This window comes from Phyllobates terribilis, unplaced genomic scaffold, assembly GCF_046119375.1.
Source record: "Phyllobates terribilis strain yellow unplaced genomic scaffold, ASM4611937v1 Scaffold_11__3_contigs__length_659146591, whole genome shotgun sequence".
NCBI lineage: Eukaryota > Metazoa > Chordata > Amphibia > Anura > Dendrobatidae > Phyllobates > Phyllobates terribilis.
This window is the reverse complement of record NW_027362771.1, coordinates 574894474-574908680: the sequence shown is the minus strand read 5'-3', so window position 1 is coordinate 574908680 and position 14207 is coordinate 574894474. Positions and strand designations below refer to the sequence as shown.

Genomic DNA, 14207 nt, shown 5'->3' with positions numbered 1-14207 from the left:
CGTCCGACTGGTAAAGGAGATGCTGACTCGGCCAGATGCACGCCTTGACCCAGACGCTCCGGAGGAAGCCAAGCAACTGTGGGCTGAGAAGAGTCGACTGTTGCTTTACAAGGGGAAGTTGTGCCGCAGAATGGTTAACTCCCGGACGCATGAACTAATCTGGCAAGTAGTGGTGCCAAGAAGAGACGCAGCTATGGTGATGGAGGCATACCACGACGGAGCTGGGCACTTCGGATGGAAGAAGCTGGAGTTCCTGCTGCGCGGGCGGTTCCATTGGGTAGGCATGAGAGGAACCATCGAGAGGTGGTGCAGAGACTGTGGCCCATGCAACCTAAGAAGGAGGGACCGTGCCAGCCAGAAGACTCCCCTGCAGTCCATCATCACCAGACAGCCGTTGGAACTGGTAGCCTTGGATCATGTAAAACTGACCCCAAGCAGAAGTGGCTACGTCTACGCGTTAACCATCGTGGATCACTACTCCCGGTTCTTGGTTGTCGTCCCCGTCAAGGACTTAACGGCTCAAACAGCAGCTAGAGCCTTCCAGCAGCACTTCTGCCGTCCGCACGGATACCCGGAGCAGGTGCTGACGGACCAGGGGCCTGCCTTTGAAGCGGAAGTCTTCCAGGAGTTCTGCACCCTGTATGGCTGCCGGAAGATAAGAACAACACCCTATCACCCGCAAACTAATGGACTTTGTGAGAAAATGAACCAGGTGGTGATAGATCTTCTGAAAACATTGCCCCTGGAAGAACGTAGTCTGTGGCCTGAAAAGCTGCCCGACCTGGTGGACCTATACAACCACATCCCTGTAGGTTCCACCAACTGTACCCCGGCTTACCTAATGAGGGCAAGACCTGGTAAGCTTCCTGTTGATCTGGAGATGGGAGTCCTGACACCCGAGGACACTTCACCAGAAGCAGACTGGGACACAGAGAGGCAGCAGCAGTACCGGAAAGTACAGGAGAGCGTGGAGCGAAGTCTCTGTCAAGCTAGGGAAAGACAAGAGAAAACTTACAACCAGTATGCTCCCGCTGTTCCCCTGGTGCCCGGAGAGCAGGTCTTGAAGAGGAAAAGACGGCTCCACAAGTTGGACGACCAGTGGGAGAAGGACCCGTACACCGTACTGCCCTCAAGCCACGATAACCCAAAGATCTGTACAATCAGTAAAGACGGAGGGGAAACCACAGCCATTGTATCCCGGGATCACCTGAAGAAGTGTCCTGAACAGCTACGGAACCCTGAAGAGGAACAAGAAGACCCTCGACCTGTAGAGGAAAGGGAAGATATGGTTAGTACTGTGCTCGGAGACTTCCCTCGGTCTTGGACTCAAGTCAATGGTGCTGTTGTGGTACCCGTCCTCACGTTCCTCCAACCAGCATCCCAAGTGCCTACGGAGACACAGGTAGAGCTGGAAGAACAGCCGGTCCAGGAGGCAGAAGACCCCACACAAGCAGACCAGGAGAATCAACCCTCTGCTTATAGTGAGCCTGCCATACCCCTAGTGAGCCAAAGAGTCCGTAGACGGCTGCCCAGTTTACCCTTGACAGCTCCTATACCCTGTAGCTCAGGACCAGTCAGCCAGCTCCGTAGGTCCACTAGGGTCACTAGAGGCCAGTTGCCCATACGGTGGAGGATCTAAATGTTCAAGCTATTCTATTAATGTTTACCTGTTTATTGTTGCTTGTGTATAATTATGTGTTTCTAGTTATTTGTAGGAGTCTTTGGTGGATTTACCGGGAATCCTTTGTGCATATAGTTGGAGCGTAACCCAGGATGGACTAAAAGACCGATAAGGACTCGGGGCAGGACAGACCCCTACCTGGTTACGTCTTCCTGTTTTGGTGAAATGGACACCTTTGTTTTCCTCAAAAGTTACACCCGGTTGCGGACACGCCGTGACCACCTTATGTGTTGTCTCTACCAGAACGTTATTGTTTATACCTTGTTATGTTTACAAAAGTATGTTTAGTCCCGGAGTACTAAATTTCACTAGGGGGGAATGTGGCACCCCAGGGGTCTGGTTTCCACAGTAATAGCAATATTATGTCTGAGAGCAGGTGGGAGGTCTCTTGGTCAGGAATCCTATGCATGCCACACCTCCTGCCCAGTCCTGGGAGGGGAAGAACTTCCCCTATATAAAACTGGGGCTGAGGCAGGGTTAGAGAGAAAAAAGAGTAGAGAGAGAAGAGGAGAAGCAGCTATAGGAAAGAGAGATCAGGAGCTCTGGGGAAGTCGTGCTAAAAGGAATCAGGGGCTGGCAGCTGTAGAGCTCGCCCTGATTGAAGAGTTACCACCGGACCCGGAGTCCGAGGCTGTGGGGACTAATCCTTACCCAGCAGCAGAAACCGACCGGCAGGGGATTTCAGGTCCTCTGGCCAAGAAACCCGAAGGCACGGTCACACGCGTGGGACCAGCACCGCCGTCGTGGAACGGAAGCTACTAGAAGGCCCCGAGTCACCGGCCATACGGGTGAGCACCACACGGTACACTCAGGGACGTGGGCTACTTTTACCCGCCTCTAGCAAGGTAGCCAGAAGAGTACAATTAGTTGGGGAGGCCTACAACTCCGCCTGGCCAGGGGAAATCCCATCTGCTCAAAGACTGACCAGGCCCCGATCGCTAGCCAGTACTCCGGGAGGGTCTATCTTTATCACCAGTAAAGACCCTGAACTACACCGCATCGTCTCTGAGTGGTTCCTGCTACCCCCATCATCCACGTCGGCTGCCCCGAGGCCATACCCCTCCCGTTGGGGGTTATACCATCTACGCTGCACAATCGTACCACCGGCCTCAGCGGTCTGCCCTGCAGCGGCAGCTCCATAGCTGCATTCAACGGGTGGCGTAGTCGTCCAACATCTACTGCTAATACTCAGCCACACAGTTTGACTCCCTGGGCACGGACCGGGTCACCGCCACGAGACTACTACCCCCAACAGGCCCGGCTCTGGGTAGTCCCCGCGTGCGCAACGCTACACCAAGTAGGCCCAGGGGCGCGTCATATCCACTCCCAGAATCCTTTGCTCCCACAGGCCCCTAATGACTTTGTCTCTCCTCAGTGTAGACAGAGCCCCAGATCCGGAGGCCGCAGCTCCTCACAGATGGCCTCCAGCTTTGCGCAGTGGCAGTATCATAGCCCATGAGGTTTATCCGAGGCGTGATTATTGCTAGTTGAAAACTTTTCCCAATACCCCGCCATGAGGGCTCGTAATACAGTCAGCATGGCAATTTTTGACAGTCTCCCAGGAGACTCAGTAGGTGGTTAATAGTAGAAAAACTGTTATTCCTGTTTAGCTAGAGTAATTCTATATACAGTTGTATTGGAGCTCTGTGTTATATGTGGGGCTGAGAATTATATGTAAAGTTTAATTTCTCTCAGGCCAGGGGCGTACATAGAAATCATGGGGGCCCCCAAGAAAAAAATAATAATAGTCAGATCACAGAAGAGCTGATCTCACAACCTTCCAGCCTTTACATAGCGATTTTCCTCCTGCTGAAGTCATAGATTCCTCTTTCATTGCCCCCATAAAATATGTAAACAAATGTGCCCCCCAAACACAGTATGATACCCCCATGATGAATTCCTCTACACACATTATAATGACCCTACTGTACCCCACTTCAACTCCACAGGCAAAGTATGGTGATCCCCCAAACTGTGACCCCCACACAGCCCTCCATGCACTATAATGGGCCTACATATAGTATAATAGCCCGCACTAGCCCTCCAAACAGTATAATTGCTTGCATACAGTATAATAGACCCCCACATATTATAATGGCCCCACATAGCCTTCCATATAGTATAATGCGTCCCCCATAACTCTCCATATAGTATAATGCACTCTCCATGGTCCTCCATACAATATAATGCACCCCCTATGGTACTCCATACAGTAGTATGAACCCCCATGGTCCTCCATACAGAATAATGTGCTCCCATGGTCCTCCATACAGAATAATGCACCCCATGGTCCTCCATACAGTATAATGCACCCCCATGATCCTCCATGCAGTATAATGCACCCCATGGTCCTCCACACAATATAATGCGCCCACCATGACCCTCCAGACAGTATAATGCACCTGCATGGTCCTTCCCACAATATAATACACCCCACATGGTGCTCCATACAGTATAATGCACCCCCATGGTCCTCCATACAGTAGTATGCATTACCATGGTCCTCCATACAGTAGTATGCACCCCCATGATCCTCCATACAGTATAATGCACCCCCATAATCCTCCATACAATATAATGCTCTTCCGTGATCCTCCTTTCAGTAGTATGCACCTCCATACAATATAATTCACCCCCATGATCTTCCATACAGTAGTATGCACCATTAATGGTCCTCCATACAGTAGTATGCACCCCCCTGTTCCTCCATACAGTATAATGCGCCCCCATGGTCCTCCATACAGCATAATGTATCCCCATGGTCCTCGATACAGCATAATGTACCCCCATAGTACACCATACAATATAATGCAACCCCATGATCCTCCATACAGTTGTATACACCCTCATGATCCTCCATACAGTTTAATGTGCCCCCATGGTCTTCCATACAATATAATGCACCCCCTTGATCCTTCATACAGTATTATGCACCTCCATGATCCTCCATACAATATAATGCACCCCCATACTGTATTATGGCCACCAGTCACTGATTAAAAAAAAAATACAGTACTCATCTGTCCTTTTTGCGCCCAATGCTCCAGTCTCCTCAGCGTGTGGTGTGAAGCGCTGGACACCTCGTCTGACGTGTCAAAGCAGTGGGCGCGATGACGTCATTACAGGGCGCCCGCTGCTCTGACACGTCAGACGCCGAGGAAGAATGATGCTGATGCTCCCTCCTCCATCATCATTTCTCACACTGGGCCCCCCTCCGGCCATCAGCGAGAGCAATGAAGATAGAGGAAGGAGCGTCAGTAGACACTTCCACCCCCATCATTCTGTGTGGGCGGCTGGGCAGCGCTGGTGCTAACAGGCAGAGGCGGGGCTCAGTGCGGGGAGGGAATGCTGCGGTGAGGGGCCCCATAGCAGTGGTGTGGTCTGCCGCCATTGGCGTTACGCCAGTGCCTAAGGCCAAAAGAATAAGCAAAGAAATGTGGAGAATCAATTACAGAATTAATGTCTAGTCAGCTGCTTCCCTGGAGATTACTCCAAATAGAGTCATGTTATGGTTTTGGGGTGCTATTATATGGTCATGTTATGGCGGTGTTACAGTCACTATTTGCTTTTGTGTGTTCATAGTATTGTGGTATTATTCAGTCACTATTTGGTATTATTGGGTGTTTATGGTACAGTCACTATTTTTTAGTTTTTTTTCATTATAAGCTTCTGGTAACAGCCTCCCCGACCCCCAATTCATCATAAGTCCCTGTTTAGTGTTCTCTTCCACCCCTATTTCATTGATAGCGTCCCCTCCCACCCCCAGTTCATTATGAGACCCTCTTAGTATTTTTCCCCACATCAGAATTTTCCTAATTTCTGCATAAATTTGACCTAAAACGACATCAGCTTTTCACAAGTGGATGAAGAACCAAATCAAATGAGTCCAAAACATTCAACTTTTACACTTTTTTTTAAAGAAAATAATCCAATCTCACATGTCTGTGAGTGACAAAAGTATGTGAACCTTTAAGGTTAGCAGATAATTTGAAGGTAGGATCGATAGGGAGGGTTAATATATGGCGGTATTTAATCACTATTTGTTATTATATGGTCACAGCATGACAGTATTGCCTCTCAGCTGCTCTAGCGCCATCATCAGGAAGTCCCTGGTAATGCAATCCTCTAACACATAAGTGAAGGTTCCCCCAGGACGCAGGAGCAGACAGTCTGTATAGCAGGAGGTGGTGACACTATGGTCAGATGGAGGATGAACCCTCTCCCCTCTCCCAGCCTGGGGGGCTTTTCTTTCTTCCATTACAGAGTTAGGGGAGGGGTGTTATTAGCATATCCACTCCCAGAATCCTTTGCTCGCACAGCCCCCTAATGACTTTGTCTCTCCTCAGTGTAGACAGAGCCCCAGATCCGGAGGCCGCAGCTCCTCACAGATGGCCTCCAGCTTTGCGCAGTGGCAGTATCATAGCCCATGAGGTTTATCCGAGGCGTGATTATTGCTAGTTGAAAACTTTTCCCAATACCCCGCCATGAGGGCTCGTAATACAGTCAGCATGGCAATTTTTGATAGTCTCCCGGGAGACTGAGTAGGTGGTTAATAGTAGAAGAAGAGTTATTGCTGTTTAGCTGGAATAAATCTATATACAGTTGTGTTGGAGCCGTATGTTACATGTGTCGGGCTGAGAATCAGCAAAGAAACGTGCGGGATCAATTACAGAATTACTATCTATTCAGTACCTTCCCTGGAGATTTCTCCATATATAGTCATGTTATGGTTGTTTTTTGTTTTTATGTGGTGATGGTATGGCGGTATTACAGTCATTATTTGGTGTTACTATGTGGTGATGGTATGGTGGTATTCAGTCACTATTTGGTGTTATTATGTGGTGATGGTATGGCGGTATTCAGCCACTATTTGGTGTTATTTTGTGGTGATGGTATGGCGGTATTCAGCCACCATTTAGTGTTACTATGTGGCGATGGTATGGCTATATTCAGCCACTATTTGGTGTTATTATGTGGTGATGGTATGGCGGTATTCAGTCACTATCTCGTGTTATTATGTGGTGATGATATGGCGGTATTTAGTCACTATTTGGTGTTAGTATGTGGGGATGGTATGGCGGTATTCAATCACTATTTGCTGTTATTATGTGGTGATGGTATGGCGGTATTCAGTCATTATTTGGTGTTATTACGTGGTGATGGTATGGCGGTATTCAGTCAATATTTGCTGTTATTTTGTATTGATGGTATGGCGCTATTCAGTCACTATTTGGTTATGTGGTGATGGTATGGCGGTATTCAGCCACTATTTGGTGTTATGTGGTGATGGTATGGCTGTATTCAGCCACTATTTGGTGTTATGTGGTGATGGTATGGCGGTATTCAGCCACTATTTGGTGTTATTATGTGGTGATGGTATGGCGGTATTCAGCTCCTATTTGGTGTTATTATGTGGTGATGGTATTGCGGTATTCAGTCACTATTTGCTGTTATGTGGTGATGGTATGGCGATATTCAGTCACTATCTGGTGTTATTATGTGGTGATGGTATGGCGGTATTCAGTCACTATCTGGTGTTATTATGTGGTGATGGTATGGCGATATTCAGTCACTATCTGGTGTTATTATGTGGTGATGGTATGGCGGTATTCAGTCACTATTTGCTGTTATGTGCTGATGGTATGGCGATATTCAGTCACTATCTGGTGTTATTATGTGGTGATGGTATGGCGATATTCAGTCACTATCTGGTGTTATGTGGTGATGGTATGGCGGTATTCAGCCACTATTTGGTGTTATTATGTGGTGATGGTATGGCAGTATTCAGTCACTATTTGCTGTTATGTGCTGATGGTATGGCGATATTCAGTCACTATCTGGTGTTATTATGTGGTGATGGTATGGCGATATTCAGTCACTATCTGGTGTTATGTGGTGATGGTATGGCGGTATTCAGTCACTATTTGCTGTTATGTGGTGATGGTATGGCGGTATTCAGTCACTATTTAGTGTTATTATGTGGTGATGGTATGGCGGTATTCAGTCACTATTTAGTGTTATTATGTGGTGATGGTATGGCGATATTCAGTCACTATCTGGTGTTATTATGTGGTGATGGTATGGCGATATTCAGTCACTATCTGGTGTTATTATGTGGTGATGATATGGCGATATTCAGTTACTGAAGAGCAGTCAGGTGGAGGATGAACCCTCTCCCCTCCCCCAGCCTGTGGGGCTTTTCTTTCTTCCATTACAGACTTAGGGGAGGGGTTTATTAGCATATCCACTCCCAGAATCCTTTGCTCCCACAGCCCCCTAATGACTTTGTCTCTCCTCAGTGTAGACAGAGCCCCAGATCCGGAGGCCGCAGCTCCTCACAGATGGCCTCCAGCTTTGCGCAGTGGCAGTATCATAGTCCATGAGGTTTATCCGAGGCGTGATTATTACTAGTTGAAAACTTTTCCCAATACCCCGCCATGAGGGCTCGTAATGCAGTCAGCATGGCAATTTTTGACTGTCTCCCAGGAGACTGAATAATGGTGTTAGTATTAGAAGAAGTGCTAATGGGAGATAATTATGTGTATACAGTTGTATTGGAGCCGTATGTTACATGTCGGGCTGAGAATTATAAGTAACATTTCACTTCTCTGAGGACAAGAGAATCAGCAAAGAAACGTGCGGGATCAATTACAGGATTACTATCTAGTCAGCTGCTTCCCCGGAGATTTCTCCATATGGAGTCATGTTATATACACTGCTCCAAAAAATTAAGGGAACACTCAGATAACACATCCTAGATCTGAATGAATGAAATATTCTCATTGAATACTTTGTTCTGTAGAAAGTTGAATGTGCTGACAACAAAATCACACAAAAATCATCAATGGAAATCAAATGTATTAACCAATGGAGGCCTGGATTTGGAGTCACCCCCAAAATTAAAGTGGAAAAACACACTACAGGCTGATCCAACTGTGATGTAATGTCCTTAAATCAAGTCAAACTGAGGCTCAGTATTGTGTGTGTGGCCTCCACGTGCCTGTATGACCTCCCTACAACGCCTGGGCATGCTCCTGATGAGGCTCAGTATTGTGTGGCCTCCACGTGCCTGTATGACCTCCCTACAACGCCTGGGCATGCTCCTGATGAGGCGGAGTATTGTGTGTGGCCTCCACGTGCCTGTATGACCTCCCTACAACGCCTGGGCATGCTCCTGATGAGGCTGAGTATTGTGTGTGGCCTCCACGTGCCTGTATGACCTCCCTACAACGCCTGGGCATGCTCCTGATGAGGCTGAGTATTGTGTGTGGCCTCCACGTGCCTGTATGACCTCTCTACAACGCCTGGGCATGCTCCTGATGAGGCTGAATATTGTGTGTGGCCTCCACGTACCTGTGTGACCTCCCTACAACACCTGGACATGCTCCTGATGAGGCTGAGTATTGTGTGTGGCCTCCACGTGCCTGTATGACCTCCCTACAACGCCTGGGCATGCTCCTGATGAGGCGGAGTATTGTGTGTGGCCTCCACGTGCCTGTATGACCTCCCTACAATGCCTGGACATGCTCCTGATGAGGCTGAGTATTGTGTGTGGCCTCCACGTGCCTGTATGACCTCCCTACAATGCCTGGACATGCTCCTGATGAGGCTGAGTATTGTGTGGCCTCCACGTGCCTGTATGACCTCCCTACAACGCCTGGGCATGCTCCTGATGAGGCTCAGTATTGTGTGTGGCCTCCACGTGCCTGTATGACCTCCCTACAACGCCTGGGCATGCTTCTGATGAGGATGAGGTTGTGGATGGTCTTCTGTGGGATCTCCTCCCAGACCTGGACTAAAGCATCCGCCAACTCCTGGACAGTCTGTGGTGCAATGTGACGTTGGTGGATGGAGCGAGACATGATGTCCCAGATGTGCTCAATCGGATTCAGGTCTGGGGAACGGGCGGGCCAGTCCATAGCTTCAATGCCTTCATCTTGCTGAAACTGCTGACACACTCCAGCCACATGATGTCTGACATTGTCCTGCATTAGGGGGAACCCAGGGCCAACCGCATCAGCATATGGTCTCACAAGGGGTCTGAGGATCTCATCTCGGTACCTAATGGCAGTCAGGCTACCTCTGGCGAGCACATGGAGGGCTGTGCGGCCCTCCAAAGAAATGCCACCCCACACCATTACTGACCCACTGCCAAACCGGTCATGCTGAAGGATGTTGCAGGCAGCAGATCGCTCTCCACGGCATCTCCAGACTCTGTCACGTCTGTCACATGTGCTCAGTGTGAACCTGCTTTCATCTGTGAAGAGCACAGGGCACCAGTGGTGACTTTACCAATCCCGGTGTTCTGTGGCAAATGTCAAGCATCCTGCAGTGTTGGGCTGTGAAGACAACCCTCATCTGTGTACGTCGGGCCCTCATATCACCCTCACTGAGTCGGTTTCTAACCGTTTGTGCAGACACATGCACATTTGGGGCCTGATGGAGGTCATTTTGCAGGGCTCTGGCAGTGCTCCTCCTGTTCCTCCTTGCACAAAGGCAGAGGTAGCGGTCCTGCTGCTGGGTTGTTGCCCTCCTACGGCCCCCTCCACGTCTCCTGGTGTACTGGCCTGTCTCCTGTAGCGCCTCCAGCAGCTGGACACTACGCTGACAGACAAAGCAAACCTTCTTGCCACAGCTCGCATTGATGTGCCATCCTGGATGAGCTGCACTACCTGAGCAACTTCTGTGGGTTGTAGAGTCCGTCTCATGCCACCACGAGTGTGAAAGCACAACCAACATTCAAAAGTGACCAAAACATCAGCCAGAAAGCATTGTTGCTGAGATGTGGTCTGTGGTCCCCACCTGCAGAACCACTCCTTTATTGAGGGGGTCTTGATAATTGCAATAATTTCCATCTATTGTCTATTCCATTTGCACAACAGCATGTGACATTGATTGTCAATCAGTGTTGCTTCCTAAGTGGACAGTTTGATTTCACAGAAGTTTGACTTACTTGGAGTTATATTCTGTTGTTTAAGTGTTCCCTTTATTTTTTTGAGCAGTGTATTTTTTGTGTTATCATGTAGTCATGGTATGGCTAGGGTGTCGGCACCATTGAAATTGTTCCAGAAAATGAAGTATTTCTACCAGAGCATTATTACGATTCCCCGTATTTTGTACACGTTTGTGAGTGTTGGAACAAAATATAAAAACAGAGGAAAAAAAAGGCAAATTGGACATAAGTTTACACAAAACCCCAATAATGGGCCAGACAAAATTGTTGGCGCCTTCAACTTAATATTTGGAATGTGGAATAAATATCTGCAATCAGTCGCTTCCTATAACCATCAGCTTCTTACACCTCTCAGCAGGAATCTTGGACTCTTCTTACAATCTGCACCAGGTCTCTCATATGTGAAGGGTGCCTTCTCCAAACAGTAATTTTAAGATCTCTCCACAGGTGATCAACGGGTTTTAGATCCGGACTCATTGCTGCCACTTCAGAACTCTCCAGCAATTTGTTTCCATCCATTTCTTGGTGCTTCTTGAAGTATATTTGGGGTCATTGTCTTGCTGCAAGACCTATGACCTAAAATGCAATCCCAGCTTTCTGACACTGGGCAATACATTGTGGCCCAAAATCCTTTGGTAATCCTCAGATTCCATAATACCTTGCACACAGTAAATCACTCAGTTCCAGAGGCAGCAAAACAGCCCCAAAACATCTTTGAACCTCCACCATATTTGACTCTAGGTGCTGTGTTGTTTTCTTTGTAGGTCTCATTCTGTTTTCGGTAAACAGTAGAATGATGTGCTTTACCAAAAAACTCTATCCTGTTGTCATCTGTCCATAAAACCCTTTCCCAGAAGGATTTTGGCTTACTCACTTACAATTTGGCAAACTTCGGTCTAGCTTTTTTATGTCTTTGTGTCAGCAGGGGGGGTCCTCCTGGATCTCCCACCATAGCGTTTCATTTCATTCAAATGTCGGTGGATAGTTCGTGCTGACACTGATGCACCCTCAGGTTGCAGGACAGCTTGAATTTGGGGCTACTTTTCCTCAGACTATCCTGCGTTGCAACCTTTCAACAATTTTTCTCTGCCGTACACGTCCAGGGAGATTAGCTACAGTGCTATAGGTTGTAAACTACTTGATTATGTTGTGCACCGTGGACAAAGGAACATCAAGATCTCTGAAGATGGACTTGTAACCTTGAAATTGTTGATATTTTTCAACAATTTTGATCCTCAAGTCCTCAGACAGTTCTCGTCTCCTCTTTCTGTTCTCCATGGTTAGTATGGCACACACAGATAAGATTGAGTCAACGTCATCTCTTTTTTTTTTTCATCTGGTTTCAGGTGTGATTTTCATATTGCCCACGCCTTTAACTTGCCACAGGTGACTTTGTCCAGTCCCTGATATCATCCTCTCCCACCGCCCAAGTCATTATAAGTCCCTGATGATGTCCTCTCCCCAATTCAAACGTTATGTCTTATGGGATTATCTCTGCATTGCTGGACAAGTCTGGAATACAGAAGTGATTTTTTTTTTCCAGAACGTGGAAACCAATGGACAGTATGAATAGTTGGAAGTAGTGATAGTGTGTAACCCGAAAAGAGGAGCAGATGGCCGATAATTCAGGAGAAAGTCCTTGTGTCAGAATGTGTGCACAGGTGGTGATACTGTGTAACTGGAAAGAAAAGCAGAAAGCAGATAGTTGTAGGAGAAAGTGTGTGTGTGATACTATGTAACCAGAAAGGAGGAGCAGACAGCCGACAGCCGACAGCTGCAGCAGAAAATCATTGTGTCAGTGAACATGTACAGAAGCCTGGATAGCTCAGTCGGTAGAGCATCAGACTTTTAATCTGAGGGTCCAGGGTTCAAGTCCCTGTTCGGGCGGAAGCTTTTAACAAAGAGGAAAACAATAAATGTTATTTCATGAGGATATAAATGAGACCTAGAGAAGGACAAATGATGGAGACTATTCAGGAAAAAATCATGGTTACCATAATTCTTTTGATTTTGGACAGTCTTGGGTGGTGACCATGTTCTCCTTAGCTGCTCTCTTGTCGCCAACAACAGGCGATCACTGATAATGTAATGTACTAGAACATAAGTGAGGGCTCGTTACATATTCCACGTAGTAGGAACTTGTAGACAGTCAGTATAGAGGGACTATATGAAGGTATTCAGACCCTATTTGGTGTTATTATATGGTCTTGGTATGGAAGTAATCAGTCACTATTTGACAATATAACGTGGTCACCGGATGGCAGTTTTAGGTGAGTATTGGTTTAATCATGTGTTCCTGGTATAACCGTAATCAAAATTAAAAGCAAAACCACAGTAAGAGGAATTAGAATCAATTCATTTTGGGGGAAATTTACAATTATGTGTTTATAGTATGGTGGTTTTCAGTCACTATTTTTAGTTCTTACCACTATAAGTCCCTCCCCATCCCCCAAATCATTATAAGCCTCTGATAGCAGCCTCTCCCACCCACAATTCATTACAGCTCCCTGTATAGTGTCCTCTTCCACCCCTATTTCATAATATATCCCTGATAGTGTCCACTCCCAGACCCCAATCCGTTATAAGTCCGTTTGGGTATCCTCCCCAACGTCAATTCATTATAAGTCCCTGTATAGCATCTTCTCTAACCAACTAATTCATTAAAAGTCCATGATGACGTCCTCCTCCTTTTTCTCCCAATTCAAGATAAGTCCCTGATAGTGACGCGCCCCCTGGGCCATGTGGGGAACCCAGAACTGGGCCTTTTAGTGGATGCTGGGGGTTGTAGTCACCGTGGCGGTGACCCAGTCCCGTGGCTCAGGGTGGTCAAACCAGTGGCAGTGTATTTATGTGTTTTTATGATTATTAAATGTCCGACTACGCCACCTGTGGATTGCAGTTAGGAGGAACCGCCGCTGCTGGGCAGGCCACTGAGGCTGATGAGGTGTGCAGCTAGATGGTGTGACTCCCCACAGGAAGAGTATTGCCTCAGGGCAGCGTGAGTGGATGATGAGAGTTGTGGTGCAAGGGCGCAGCAGAAACTACTCAGAGTCTTTGCAGTGCAGTCCAGGGTCTTTACTCATAGTTGCTAATCCAGATTATTACGGCCGGTCATAATCTCCCGCGTCGTACTGTGTTCGCCAAGTGAGGGGCTCGGCCGACTCCCAGATATCTTTGGAGTACTTATCAGGACCCCCTTCATGTGTCCTTTCTCTGGCTCTTCGTGCTTCACACCTTACACTGCTTCTGTCCAGCTGCCTCGGGTCTTGGCGGGCGACGTGTGTTCCGTTCCCTGGACCCTATGTGGTCCCTTCCTAGCGTGGACTGTGAGGGGCTGTGACACATGCAATGCCACAGCCTCCGGTGACTAGCTGAGCGTGGTTTCTGCCTCCACTAGTTAAGGGAACCGGTTCCCTGTCTTGGCCTGACCCCCCTACCTCCAGGTAGCGGCGGGCGTACGGCCGGCTTGCTGCATGGCCCGTACCCCTGGGGTCCCTTCACTCCTTCTCCTGGAGCCTTTCCTGCTCCCTCTCCTCTCTGCTCTTTCTCTTCTCAGTCTTGGGCCTCTCAGGC

At 47.9% G+C, this 14207-nt stretch overlaps 4 non-coding genes across 4 annotated transcripts; all 4 read left to right on the top strand.

Annotated features, from left to right (window-relative positions):
• The first annotated feature begins 3107 nt into the window (after positions 1–3107).
• On the top strand, positions 3108–3247 carry LOC141167932 (U4 spliceosomal RNA). Its single transcript, XR_012251712.1, has one exon. It is a non-coding gene; the product is annotated as a U4 spliceosomal RNA (small nuclear RNA).
• Positions 3248–6078: 2831 nt separating this feature from the next.
• On the top strand, positions 6079–6218 carry LOC141168094 (U4 spliceosomal RNA). The gene has a single exon (XR_012251846.1). It is a non-coding gene; the product is annotated as a U4 spliceosomal RNA (small nuclear RNA).
• Positions 6219–8031: 1813 nt separating this feature from the next.
• LOC141168426 (U4 spliceosomal RNA) lies at positions 8032–8171 on the top strand. The gene has a single exon (XR_012252163.1). It is a non-coding gene; the product is annotated as a U4 spliceosomal RNA (small nuclear RNA).
• Positions 8172–12448: 4277 nt separating this feature from the next.
• Positions 12449–12521, top strand: TRNAK-UUU (transfer RNA lysine (anticodon UUU)). Its single transcript has one exon. It is a non-coding gene; the product is annotated as a tRNA-Lys (tRNA).
• Positions 12522–14207: the final 1686 nt, after the last annotated feature.